Source organism: Sphaerodactylus townsendi, linkage group LG02 (assembly GCF_021028975.2).
Source record: "Sphaerodactylus townsendi isolate TG3544 linkage group LG02, MPM_Stown_v2.3, whole genome shotgun sequence".
NCBI classification, from domain to species: Eukaryota; Metazoa; Chordata; class Lepidosauria; order Squamata; family Sphaerodactylidae; genus Sphaerodactylus; species Sphaerodactylus townsendi.
In genome coordinates this window covers 143,138,391-143,152,665 of record NC_059426.1, presented here as the reverse complement: position 1 = coordinate 143,152,665, position 14,275 = coordinate 143,138,391, and the positions used below count along the sequence as shown (strand labels likewise).

Genomic DNA, 14,275 nt, shown 5'->3' with positions numbered 1-14,275 from the left:
CCAGACTGTTGGAGTTAGTTATCAGCCAAGTTATTGGGCTGTTTGGGGGATGTGAGAGAAGAGACAGAAAGGAGTTTTTACTACATGTTGATTAAATGTGCAGATCAAGCATGACAATAAGAGCAGATCCCTTCACAGAAGATAATGTCCCAGTAAACGGAGAGCATCCCAAATAACTGAACCCTCCCCACCCATCTGGTCACATAATTTTTGCTAATATGAAGTTTGCTTCAGAAACCAATGCCTTGCAAAATTTAGGTTGATTCCGCACGGCATAAATATCATGGGTTGACGAAGGGAAACATCCTGGCTTGGACAAGAACTTTGCATGGGTCCCTTCCTCAAAGCGGGATTGACCTGGAATATTTCCCTCAAATCACAATCTTTTTAAGAAATCCCAGGTTGAACCTGCTTTTGTGGGAAACACATGGGCGCCAAATCACTTTATTTTTCCCACCGTGCTGCTTGTTCTCCTGCCTTACATCATGTCAGTTTCATTTCTGCTGAGCTGCAAACCAGTGTGATAGCCTGCCATTTCAGAAGCATCCCCCAGGCATGTTTTCTCCCCTTGGCAGTGATTATGAGTACCATTTCACCAAATGTGTACAGCAATTTTTTGGGTGCTCAGAGCAGCTAGGCAGATGCATACCTTTGGATGTGGATGGAATGTATAGCTTTGCTCCCTTTTTGAACAGATTTTATTATTTTATATATCACAATATGGGGGGGGGGGGTTGCATGCTTCATGTTTACATGTGTCCACCAAATGGAAGGTTCTGTTAGCAGAGGGTGGGAGTGGGTGGAAGGGGGACTGTGGTGGTGGAACAGGCAATCAGAACACAGGAAAAAGGGGATGTCCGAACCTGTGCATTTGTAAAAAAAAATGGATTCATGTGAAGGGGTAGAAAGGAAACAGATTATTTCCTTCACGGAAAATGGGCACCCACACAAAGGACAAAAATGGAATAAAATAGACCCGAATTCAAAAATAACAAATGCAACTCGCTATTATGCTGTGCAGAATCGACTTTGGACAGTAAATGAGAGGAAATAATTTTGGGTTTTATTTAGCATCTTTTAAAATATCAACAAATATTTTCTGATGATCTATAGCAGATCCTGATGCTTTTCTGACTCCCATATTTCAGCCTTTTCTAACAGTGGAAATTGATGAAGAAATTGGGAACAGACCATCACTGAATAGCAGAACACATCCAAGTGGTAGAGCATAGGTCAGGGGTCTGCAACCTGTGGCTCTCCAGATGTTCATGAACTACAAATCCCACCAGCCCCTGCCAGCATGGCATAGCAGATGTTGAGGAAAAATATATTTCTCTGCCCAAGACCCTGGATACCTCCTAGACAAGATAGGCAATGGGTCTCACTCGGCCTGAGGCCATTTCATATATTAAAGATATTTTACAGAGATGACACAATCCACTAATGGGAAGTAAGAGGTGGAGCTTAAGCACATACCACTTGGTGAAAAAATTTCCATCCTGATCAGACGGCCACTTGAAAAAACACAGACATGATGGGCATTTACACAGATGGAAAAAATGTCAATGAAAATGTTCACACCTGCATGCATTGTGGTTGGCCTTATTATACACATGCATTTTGTGAATGAAAATAGCAAGTGCTGTCACCATCTATGAGGAATTCTTTCTTGTATCAGAACATACCCTTCATGAACACGTTATGGCGTTTCCTCATGGAACAGTACATTCCACCTGCCAGAGAAATAGATCTTGCAGTACCACATATCCTGTGGCAAAAGATAGCTGAATTAACAGTTCTTAATCTTGTGACAGATTATATTTTCAAATAATTTTTAACCTCTGATTAACACACACACACACACCCTTTCACAGGTAGACCAATCAGAATTTCAAGCAACTTTGCAAGGTGCTTGAAGGACAGTCCAATCAGAGGTTCAAGTAAATTTAAGAGGTTGCTATCCAAAGAAAACTGTGTCCACGCAGCGAAATAAATGCACTGGAAGCTGCCCACCAGTATGCCCAGAAGAAGGAAACAAACAGCACAGGTTTATTTCACTAAGAAAGGCTTTATCTTTGGTGCAGAAAAATATTTAGAGCACTGTACAGTTTCTCTCCGTTCTCCAACTATCAGCAAACAAAAAACTCCCACTACTTCGACCATCACACCACACCACACACACATAGTGTTGCTAGCCAGCTTTATACTAGCCACCGTCCAGTCAGCTTGTGGAGAAATATGCTGACTAGCATGTTTGACTTTGACAGTTCCTGATCTCTATGATCAGGATATGTTACCCACTGTCCTATACAGCTCAACAAACTGATCATATGAACCAGCTCCTTCACCAACCATGATTCCACGCTGACTAATTTAGACACTAAGCAGCCTGCACACAGTCACATAAAGAAGAGAGAGAAGTCAGACTTGCACAGGCACATGGACTGAATAAATTTCCAGCAACTCATTATCCCCAAGGCACTGGTTCATAAAGATACTTCTATGCAAGGAATGGTCCCAAAAAGGAATGGTCCCCTTGTTATCCCAGCAATGGTCCGATGAATGCTTAGATGAGCGGCACTTAGCATCTGACCTAAGCTTTTAAAAAATTCTTGATTCCTTATTTGTTTTTGTTATCTCATTCTTAAATACGCTAGTGATAAGCAAAGCAGTGTTTGCAACTTAACTTCTTGCTTCAGTATGGTATCAGCAAGTGGACTGGATCCCAGATTAGTGTTTTCATGGGCTCAAGGACTTCCATCAGTGGAGCATGGTTTTCTTAAATACCCCCATTCTACAGCAGCCCAAATAGGCTGCATCAGGAGGAGGAAAGGTAGGAAAATCACATTCCATAGGTGGATATTCTTGCACTTGTGCAAATACTAGCCTGGATCCAACCCAGTGTTGATGCTTCATTTCACTTTTAATAAAATAGTTTTGATCACAAGGAGACAAAGGATTCTACATCTTTGAAATGTTTGTTCAAGCCCCAAGACTTAGCTTCTGATCAGTACAGTTCAACAACAAAATGGAGTTTTGGAACTGAGAAACAGAACTCTCTTCAGTTGCCCTTAGCAGCACTTCAAACTATTTTTCTAGTCAGAAACTGCTGGGCGTGTTCCTTTACAGTTCTACAAAGCATTTCAAAATGCACCTTCAGCTGCTTACATGTACATCTTTCAGTGTCACTGTCAGGATCATCAAAGAGACAGCAGGGAGCCAAGAATCTGAAACACCATAAGAACCATCAAATACTGAGGACTTTCATGTTGCTCAATGAAGGATTAAATAGATACAGCAAACAGGGTAGCACTCTGCCAAGCCTCACTTAGTCCTCAAAACTGACCTGGCTGCTGCTTTCGCATTGTGACAAACCAACCACAGCACGTTCCTTAGACCAGAGTGAAAACCTATTACTACCAGAATGCCTTTGAATTGTAAGTGATATGTTGAATTCAAATCAATTCAAAATTAGAAACAGTGAAGAGTTTATAAAAATACCTGAAAGGAGTAAATTTTAGCTGAAAATTTAGCTGAAATTTTAGCATAAGCTATAAATATTCAGGGCCAGCTACTCCTGAGAATCTTCCCTTTCTCACTCTTCCTTTCACCATACCTCACAACCCTAAAGTTTGTCACAATCTCACACTGGGGTGATGACACTCCATTCTTGGTGAGTCAATTCTGTGAGAACATATAATATTCAGTCAGTACATCAGGGTTTGATGCTGAATCCACTATTTCTCTTCCAGCACTGTAGAAGATATACTACTGAAATGAAGAGTGCACCAAGCTCTTAGTCTTTTAACTCTTATTCTTGAGACCAACACAGAAGGAATTATCTGATTCCAACCAGTGTCTGACTCTTTTTTTAGATCCACATATGAAAAGCATTTCACAGCTTTTACTTCTCTCAACTGTTATTTTGTCTTGTTCATATGCCATTCGTTTTCAGTGAAGAACTGAACTAGAGTTCCTACTGTGGAGGATCAAATCAGAATTAAAGTGGTAGGCAGCCCACCTTGCTCAGCACCTCCTTCCCACTGTCTGTTTCATATAAGGACACAGTCTGATGGTACTACATCAAATGTTATGGATCTGAAGCCTCTCTGTTATGGATGTGCCCCTCCTCTCAAGGAAGGGGTCCTACATTTGAAAATTTAGATTCCCTTGATTTTCCAATCAAACAAAATCGAGAGAAAAAGCAGGTAGGATCCAACCTGCCCCGCCTCACCCCTGCCCCGCCCCACCTCCCATGTGACTGCAATGGCGGTGCCCAAGGTGAACCACCCCGGATGTCGCCATTGCAGCTACGCCTCTGATCCAACCCAATCTTTTTTCATGGAAATATCACAACAGGGACAACATAATGTAGCCTACTGTACATTTAAAGGGACATAGGAGTAGGCAAGCTGAAATCAGACCAGTGGTTCATCTAGACCAGCATTCTGTTCTCAACGAGGAATAGTCCAATGGCACAGGGAAGCTCACAAGCAGAGCCTATGGGCAACAGGCTTCACCTGCTAACTTTCAGTTCTTAGTGTTGTTTTTCTTAATGTATACATCTGTAGTTGCTTATCTCCGTTCCTGTTTAAACAATAATATTCTTTGCAGCTTCAGCGAGTTCACACTTCATCTCCTCTCACACCTCATTTGGCATTTTTTTTCCTCTGTGCTTTTGGGCAATGGAAACTATTCACTAGATACTAATCTAGAGCTTCCTCCAGCATATTCCAAATTACTCCCAAAGGACTTTAGGAATTGTTTCATGCACTGGAAGAATGAAACCTGAACTCCAAAAGAAGCAGCTGGTGATCTGAGTCCACAAATGTACCAGACAGAGTTTTGCAAAGTGACTGTCTTGTATATACTGGCATAAGGGTTTAGCAACTGGGAGCCTCCTGGGCCATATCTGGCCACAGAGAGATGTTATTTGCCTTCACCACAACTGCTAATATAACTAGCCCAGCAACAGAATAATGAAAAGAGAGAGAACAGAAAACCAAGTACTTCTCTTTGTGGGTGTGATTTTCAGACCTCAACTTTCCACTATTTTCTCAGGGTGGCTTTCTGGGAAAATCTTTTACACCTGTTTTAAATGTTGTGGGGTTTGTTATTTATCTCATGTGTCAACCTTCATCTTTTTTTTAAAAAAAAAGTTGCTTACATCCATCTGAGTTGGTGAAAATTATCAAACGTGGATTTTCTTTTATCCCACATATTTGTATTATTTATTTTAATTTATTATTATTTAGTACATTGTTTATTATTGTCACATGCTTCATAAAGATTAGAAAGAAACTGACAGGGTTCTATTAGCCCAATGTTCCACAGAAGAACCTGTTGCTGGTCCTTCAGAGGAACTGGTTGGCTGCTGGGTAAGTCAGGATGCTAGAATAGATGGACCCCTGGTCTGATCCAGCAGGGTCCTACAGACTTCCCCACTCCCACCCCCCAAAAAACCCTCTTCCCTGTTCTACTGTAATCTTGGAATGAAACTTCTAATGATGATTTCTCATTGCATTTACTATTACTAAATTAATTCTGTGGTATCAGAATTCATATATATTCTACTTACAACCTGACAATATCCTCAGATATAGGTGTTACAAAACCAGAAGATGCATGAACTGTCACAACAACTTAAACTTGCTATTCACAACCCTGCTCCTCCTCTTGTCCCCATACCTGTTGCATACTTCGCTTTATTTTTCCAAGCTCTTTATATCTCATATGCTTCTGGGACACATGGGGCTGAGAGAACTCAGTGAGAACTCAGTGAAATCAAGGTGTACAAGCACATTTGGATTTCCCCCCTTATTTATACCATAATGAAGTAGACAAAGTGGACAAGAAATATTGCTGCACAAACCTTAAGCAAATCTTAATTTCAACCTTTCGACATTTCAAACACTCTGTGGGTGACCTTTTATTTTAGATTTTTCTCCACTCGTGTCCTCAGAAAACAAGTAAGGAACAGTAACAACAGAAGAATTCCATTAGTTGTTTAAAATAATGATCCTTCAAAAAAAACTGCAGGAAAGAAGAAGTCAAAGGACTTGAGGATGGAAGTGAATCTCAGCAATGTGAGAATCTTAGATTATTCTCCATAATATTTTGCTATATTAGCACCAAAATCACTTTATGGGTCATATGTTTTTAGGTACAGTAACTGACTCCAAAGTACCTGTTATATGTACTGCATTTTTACCGAGGTGCAGAATGTGACATAGATTTTTATTAGTAGGGTAAAGAATGAGTCTTTGAAAGGTCTTACAACCAACAGAATTTGGTATCATCAGCACACACCGAAAGCTCTATTGCAAAGAAATTGATTTTTAATCACACATGATTTCCCATTGTGAGAAGTGTCAACTTCAACCCTCTATTAGAGCCTGTAACATGTAATTGAACAAGAGGTATGGTCACTGGCATGCAGAAAAGAAAAGAAAATCTCCATAGTTGCAATTGCATTGAGAATAACATAACAGATTTTCTAATACAGAATCTTAAGGGGATACTGCAAATTCCAGTCTCTAGTATATGAGTAAATTCCGTGAGGCTGCAGCAAACTACCTTGAATTCAGTATATCGGCTATTTTTGTTAAGGCTCAGAAATTAAAGGACGTACGAAATACAAAGGGTGATTGAGTTTTCATCATACAACACAATACCTTATACTTTCTATTTTGTCCTGGAACAGTCTTCGTAAAATCCAATGCATTCCATATTAGTCTTGCTTCTACATTCCAGTTCCCCCTTTATAAATTCCTTACCAGGAGAGAAACAGATTCTAAACTCCCTTCCCATACAGTTTTATTTCCATTATGCAAAAAAAAAAATAGAATTGTGCTTGAATATGGTATATAAAAATTCCTATCATAAACAAGCAATTGAGGGCGGGGGAGATTAACCCTTATTGTTTTCATTTTGACCAAACTATAACAAAATGTTTCATTTGGGAGTGCAGAAAAGAATTAAAAAGAAAATGTCCAATCTCTTTTGAAGAGAAAGTGTATCCTTTTAAAAAATGACAATTTTCATGTGAAGAAAAATGTAATTAACATTTCTTAACTGATTCAATAACAGTCTTAAAAATAATAGACATTCAATTGCTTTTCAAAAGTCTTCATTTAACGGAAAAGGAAAAGGAAAACTGGATGAAAATAACAGTGCCCTGTTGAATATAACAGTGCCCTATTGAGACAGAAAATTCAAATACATGTTGCAAAGTTAGCCATGGATTCTGTGCTGCTGGGAAAATGACTTTTGTTATGCTACAGACTGCTACTTAAAAATGAAATTGGGGTATATCAGAATATCAGTAATTCACATATCAAGTGTTTTGTTCTTCCTAACATAAACAGCCGCTTGCTACGGTAAATTTCTGATTTCTGATGTTATAGCAGCACCCACCCCCTTCATGTAGTCCACCCTCTTCAGACCACTTTTTCTTGGTTGACATCAAGAACTATAAGAACTGGCCACAAATCTATTTAAATATAAACTTACACAATAATTAAAGGACAATAATAAAATCCGGTTGAAGATTTTAGCACTTTCAAGTCACTTTTATTCTATTTCAACTGGAAAAATTTAAGCACATGTTTGAGTCTCCTAATGAAAACAATAGGACCTCCAAAATTATCACAGTAGAAAATAACTTTCATCCTAAAAGAGCTATACTTTTCTGGAGAGTAATTAGTATTTTCTGGTGTTGCACACTAAGAAAAGACTGACAACAAAAATCCTATGCAGGTTAATCAATATAAACTAGTAGTACTTATATAGTATTGTTTAGGAATATAATAAAACAATTTAAGTAATATAGAAATATTAAGTAGTAGAATGTGATGCTAATTCAGTCAATATTTATGCAATTCAGAAATAGAAAAACCAGTAGGACAAAAAACGGATTGTTCAAATTAGAGGCAAAGTCAACTATAAGCCCCTAGAATCTGTCATGGCTAAAAATTTGCCTAATACAATGATCCTAGTATTCAGCAAAGATCTCTATGCAGCTTCAATATCACACTGTTATAAATAGAAACTTGGGAAGCAGCAGAAGTTATCAAGTGGTTTACCTAGCCCATAAAACTTGATTAAAAGTCAGTAATATATAATGTATATCAAGAATGTAAGGAACAAAGGTAGAAAAACTTGTTTAGCATGGTAATAAAAATTTGAGAAAACAAAAAAGACCCAAAAAAAATGCAGACCAATTTGAAAAAAATAAAATCTCTACACAACGGGATCACTTGGAATTCCGAAATAATTTGCCTCTGGAGAGACAGCGGGGGAGGAAGCCCAAATGTTGTTAATATTAAAATGAATCTCAATGGATTACAAGATACTCCATTTATTGTGTACATACATGATTGCTAAGTGCAGCTGTTCACAAAATAAATACAATGATAGTCAAGGCTGCTGTTCACAATGTCTATTACTTATACCAGGAAAATGAGACTGCACCATTTCCAAAAACAGGGCAGAATCCTGAAATGGCCCAGAGGAATCAGTAAAGAGAACCTAATTTGTACCTACCTCGGGCATTATGATTCTATGCTTGACACAAGGATTAAACAATCAGGGATACATGACAGCAGAACTGGCATTTTACCTTTCAAACCTCAATGTAATTTCATTAACTCTCAGGATTACATCCGTAAAAGAAAACACTTCAAATGACCCTCCACTGAAACACAAGGTATCCATGCCTCCTTGCTCTGCAAAGGGCGGGGGGGGGGGGGGGTTGTGAACCAAATTCATGTGTTGCTGAGTGTCAACCAAGTCCTGTAGGGGGCTGTAGAGTTCTACATTTGCATTCTGTGGCCGTTGCAGCACCAAGTAAAGCAATCAGAACTATTCTGAGGAGTTTCTAAAGCAGTGCAATCCCAAGCAGAGGTACATCCTTCCAATGCCGCTGAAGTCAATCAGCTTAGATTGGCGTGAGGTGTGATTCTAGTGGCACTGTTAGTTTCAAGTCTTTGCCCAATAAAAAAAAAACTAAGCTTGCTTCACACTACACTAAATGCATATCTAGATACAGCAAAGCTGAGCAGCAGGATTTATGACATCTTGTAAGAGTCAACCTTGTTTTTCACTGAAACACACACATACAAAGCCACTTATACTGTACGTAAAACAAACATCGCTATGGCTTAGAAGACCATTTAAGCAACTGACTTGCCCCCCCCCCCCCCGACACACACACACGCATTACCCGTATCAGTTATTTGAATGGGGAACGGAATCATTATATGCCTGTTCAATTTTTCTAAAACCTAATTTCTTCTTATCTTGCACAGGAAGTGCTCACAAGCTATATGTTCCATGTTAACAGGTATTCTAACTTAGCATCTCTTGTGAAAATAGCTCATGCTTAAAAACAGCTACTGCAGAAGCAGATTCCATGCAGACTTTGATAGGCTGAAATGTGCAGCCCCTAAGACCATTATTCTGCCAGCCTTCTAAGTCTAAATCATGACACCTTTGACTACCCCCCGCCCAAAAAAAGAACAAGCAGCGCCTCCAACTTGTCTCTATCCCCCTCTCATCCTAACCCCCAGACTGCCTTACTTGGCTTACAAAGCTCCTGTAACTTGCAACTTCTGACAACCGGAAGACTAGGTTGTATGCTTCTGTATAACTGTAATATCATTATTGTTGCAATGTTTGGTCCATCAGTAAAATTAACTGATTCATTTTAATCAATTACAACAGTGCCCCTGATTCCTTGGGTAAATTTTGCTTTAATTGTTCATTATTTTTAATACTTCAGAATCCCGATAGATGGAAGATGGCATCTTAGAAAAAGTATTCCACTTTCATACAAAAAGGAATGTCTCTTCTGAGATGCAGAGTCATTCATTCATTCATTCCCAACTTTTCTTCTTAATGGGAATTTAAAGTAACTTGTAACATCATTCCCCCCTCCTCCATTTTATTCTAACATCCTAACAACAACCCTGTAAGGTTAATTGGGCTGAAAGATAGTGAAGGGCCCAAGGTCACCCAAGTCCATTTCCATTATTAGTGAATTACAACACAAATGATAAAAATAATGAAGGATTTGTTTGATTTCACATGACATTCCTAATTAAAATCTGTCAGAAAGCAAAGAAGACAGAAAACTAATCTATAGCTGGAGTGAGGGGACCCAATATATTATTTCCTATAGTATTAAATTTGTTGCATTGCAAATTTTCAGGTGGGTTTTTCACTGGTCTTCTATATCTAGACTTTTTGAAGTAAGTTGTTTTTCTCTGTCTCCTATGAACATGCTTTACAAGTTCACACTATTTCAGTGCAATCCTGGGGCGGTGGGGCAGTTGTGTCAGGGGTGGGCAATCCTGGTGGGGGGTAGTTATGTCAGGGGCGGGCACTTCCAAAGGGGCTTGCTTTGCCATGAACAGCAAGCCAAAAGTGACACTGCCACTTTCCCTATGAAACGGACCTGTGCAGCTCAATGGGTTGACCACTGATTTTGCCAGCGTAGGTTTGGGGGCAGCAAATGGGGGCGTTCCCGGGTCAATAGGGTTTAGGAAGCCAACTAAAGCCAACCATGACCCCAAGAATGCCCCCTTTGGCACTGGCACAGGGAATTGCACTGGAGGAAGCTGCCGCTGAGGCTATACTGGCGCCTGGCCATTACGCTACCATGCAGCTCCCAAAAACCAACATAAGTGCTCCTCTGCCAGCGTAAATGCCCCTTATGCCAGTGCAAGAGACATTTACACTGGATGTCATGCTACCACCTCATCTGTTTGCCCCCCACCCCCGGGATTGTTTTTTATTCTTATCTGTTCTAATTTTGCAGTTAAGAAGAACATCATGTGAATTTGTCTTTCCAAAGACCAAGCAGAAGGGCAACAATTTAGGTTGGACATCCCAATCATGCCTTTTCAGAGCCTGCCCTGAAATAGCATTAGTTAAACAAGACGTAAAACCAAAGGGATAGTTTTACGATCTCATACTTGTGAACAAACTAAAGTGAGAGACCAGGGATGAAGGTTATGGGAAACCATAAACGCTTGGCCACCTTGGGAGATCATAAACCTGACTATGAGCAAATGAATAGGGTAAGCGGTAACAGTCCAGCAATAAAAGACTGGGAACCCGGTCAGGCACACAGGACAATTGGACCAGTCTTTGGTGTAATGAAGAAGGTGGATTTGAGACCTGAACTGGCAAAACAAATAAGCCAAAAAAAAAAACATTTTCGGGCAGGAAGAAATGAAAAGATTTCTGATGGTGTGGATGGTCTGACTTTAAAAACTGTGCTTTGCTTTTCCAGTTCTTATGTACTAGCTGGCAATGCCTCTGGGGCCAGAGACATCATGGAAAACATTGTACTATGTATGGATCAGAAAGCACTATTAGTTCATCCTAACCTCTCAATTAATTTTAACGGGAATTAAAAGTCTAAATCCCTGTGAAAAGATCTATTAGCTAATAAAGCCACAGTTGCAAGGATGACACTTGTACAAATACATTTTCTTACAATCACTGCACCTTCAAAAAGCTTTCAAATGAAGTGAATTATCTCTAAAGGGTCTGGGAACTTGTAAAAAGACTTGAGCTGTGTGACCCCTTTAATCCATCCAATATTAGGCTCGTTAGTCATCTAGATAACAACCATATTTTGCAAAGCAGGTACTGTTATCTGATAAATTAGCAAGACCCAATACAATATCTAATAGTCCAACAACATCAGCACTAAGATATATAACTGCTTCTGTATGGAAACCTCTCTTCTAATCCTTCTTAAACTCAACAAGACTGATTGGTTTTTATTATTCATGAATTAATTTTTAAGTCTTGGGCCAACAGGGGAATTGAATCTATAACATTTTGCCCAGATTGAAGTAAAGAAGCTTCAAACGGACAGAAAAGGAACTGCCAGAATAGCTGATTCTTTTATTCTTCAATCACCAATTAAAGAATGTTTTGTTCTATTTTCCCTAAATTATTTCGTGAGAAATGAAAAGAAAATGAAAGAAAGGAAGAAAAAAGGTTAATTTATTGCAAATATTGCAAACAGCAACTTAAGGGTTTTTAAAATGCAAACATCTCAGTCCTTACTCACATGTAAGTTCTGTTGAATCCAACAGTTTACTCCTTAGTAACTGTCCCCAGAATTGCAACTTCCTCAAATATATGTGGACAGAACTCAAGGTAATTGATCATGCTGTTACACACTGCATTGCCCTCAATACAAGAAAAAGTATTCTGAAAATTTGGTATTCTGAGGCAAATGGAAAAATGAACAAAGACTAACATTTTCTGGGTATGGCTCTTTTCACAATATTACTCTCAGGATGAACATTACAAAAACCAGAAGAAATTATTTGTTTGTTTGGCTTCTTTAGAATTAACAAGGGAAACCTTAACTGGCATGAAAATATATTCAAGAGCAATCTTCCCAAATGTTCTTTCTAGCATGAAAGATTGTGGTGGATGCGAGACAAGTATATTCAGTTTTCCAAACTGGCATATTTACAATATACACACAATAAACACAGACTACTTCCCTCCATAAAACTCTCACAGTTCCTCAAAAGTCCAAACAAAATATCAAAAGTTTAAAAAATCTGGATTTATATCATCCTCAATCCTCCTGCCTCATTCTTAACCAAACAAAACCATTATTTATTTGTGTTTTCTACATCTGGGTCTTGTTATCTTCTTTAATTTTAACAATTTTTTAAAACTTCTTAAACTCCAGAAAACTTCTCAAGCAATGTTACCTGCTCTTTAGCTCTGTTTCTTTTCAAACTACATGATCTACCAATAAGCAATACATGTCCCATACTTACATATTAAGCCACTTTGCATTTTATCTTTTATGATCCACAGCCATTGAGTAAGAGCCACCTTTTAAGTGGGATGAGATTAAATTTAATCCTATCCCTACAAATTCATATACTTTGAGATATACATGTGCATGAGCTGTACAGGTAGTTTTAACATGTACATCTCCACAAGGCACAGTGTACATGCATATTTATATTGTATATAACCCATAAAGATTTGCTTATATATTGATTCTCGTATACATAGCATACTTGTGAGCATACGTGCTATGCAAAATTCAGAGCAGAAATTCACTGATATGTGTATGTTACAAAGACTTATGCGTGTTGTTAAAATAGGCCCATGGTATGAGAAGGAAAGTACAATCATAAACACATTTATTCAAGTTAAACCATCTGCTATAGTTTGGAAATGTAAATTAATATGTAAATACATCAGTCCCAATTGCTGTAATTCTCAAAAACGATGTCTTTCTCCAACCCTTAGGAAGTGCTGAAGTAAACTCCTCTCTTTTAAAAGGCTATTAAGACATCAGATCAGGGAGCCTATCGGGATTACTTTCCAGGGCTGAAAGGCAGTTTGGACAGTAGCAACACATTTTTCCCTGCCTCTGGTCCCAAGTTAAACTGCATTGCAGACTACACTCAATTGTCCGCAAATCACACTGCATAATAAGCCAGTTAGGTGCAGAGGGGCCTCTTCCCTTCAGATAACTCTAGCCGCAAAAGAGACCTATATGCCAAATTGACTATTGAAGTGTGATAGGCAACAGACATTAAGGTTTCAGGTTTCCCAGGAATTGCTGTTCAGCATCTTATAGCAGTACAAAATACCTCTCCCCTCCCATCCATGAACTACCAAAAAAGCAAACAGCATAAAAATAGAAACACTTGAGAAGCTGAATGAAGCAGTAAGAGGAGCTGGGATGAAGGGAAGACAGAAATTCCCAGAAAGGCAAAACATGCACAGAGGCGGGCTACAAGCAGTATATTGAATGAAGATTCACTAAACTGCCATCATCATCATTAGCTGTTGTTGAAGTAATTAATTTTCACATATCAAGCACCTGATGTGGATAGAGAAATCAAAACAATTTTGTTTTCAAATTTTGAAGGTGAAAAAATGTGAAAAGAATTCTCCACAATATGCCTCTCGTGACTATCTAGTCAACACTTTATAAGAACATGAATAACCTGTCTTCTATAAATGAGTCCCCTGCTCTTGAATATATCTACATTCTTAAAGTCACATATCATAATCAGTTAAAACCGTAAAGTATAGCAAATGGTGTTTAATGCAAATATGTATTTCAAAATGGTAAAAAACTTTCTTTTTATTAAAATAAACCTTAGCCACTTGTTTCTGGAGCTTACTTTTTACGCGCCTATTTTGACAGACATACAAATTATTCTGGAAAAACAAAGCAATGCACTTGGTCTGTAAGTCATACCTAATAAGA

At 38.6% G+C, this 14,275-nt stretch overlaps 1 protein-coding gene across 4 annotated transcripts in view; it reads right to left on the bottom strand.

Annotated features, from left to right (window-relative positions):
• ESRRB (estrogen related receptor beta) overlaps positions 1-14,275 on the bottom strand; it is a 218,818-nt gene that overhangs the window by 131,116 nt on the left and 73,427 nt on the right. The gene's annotated exons all lie outside the window — the stretch shown is intronic.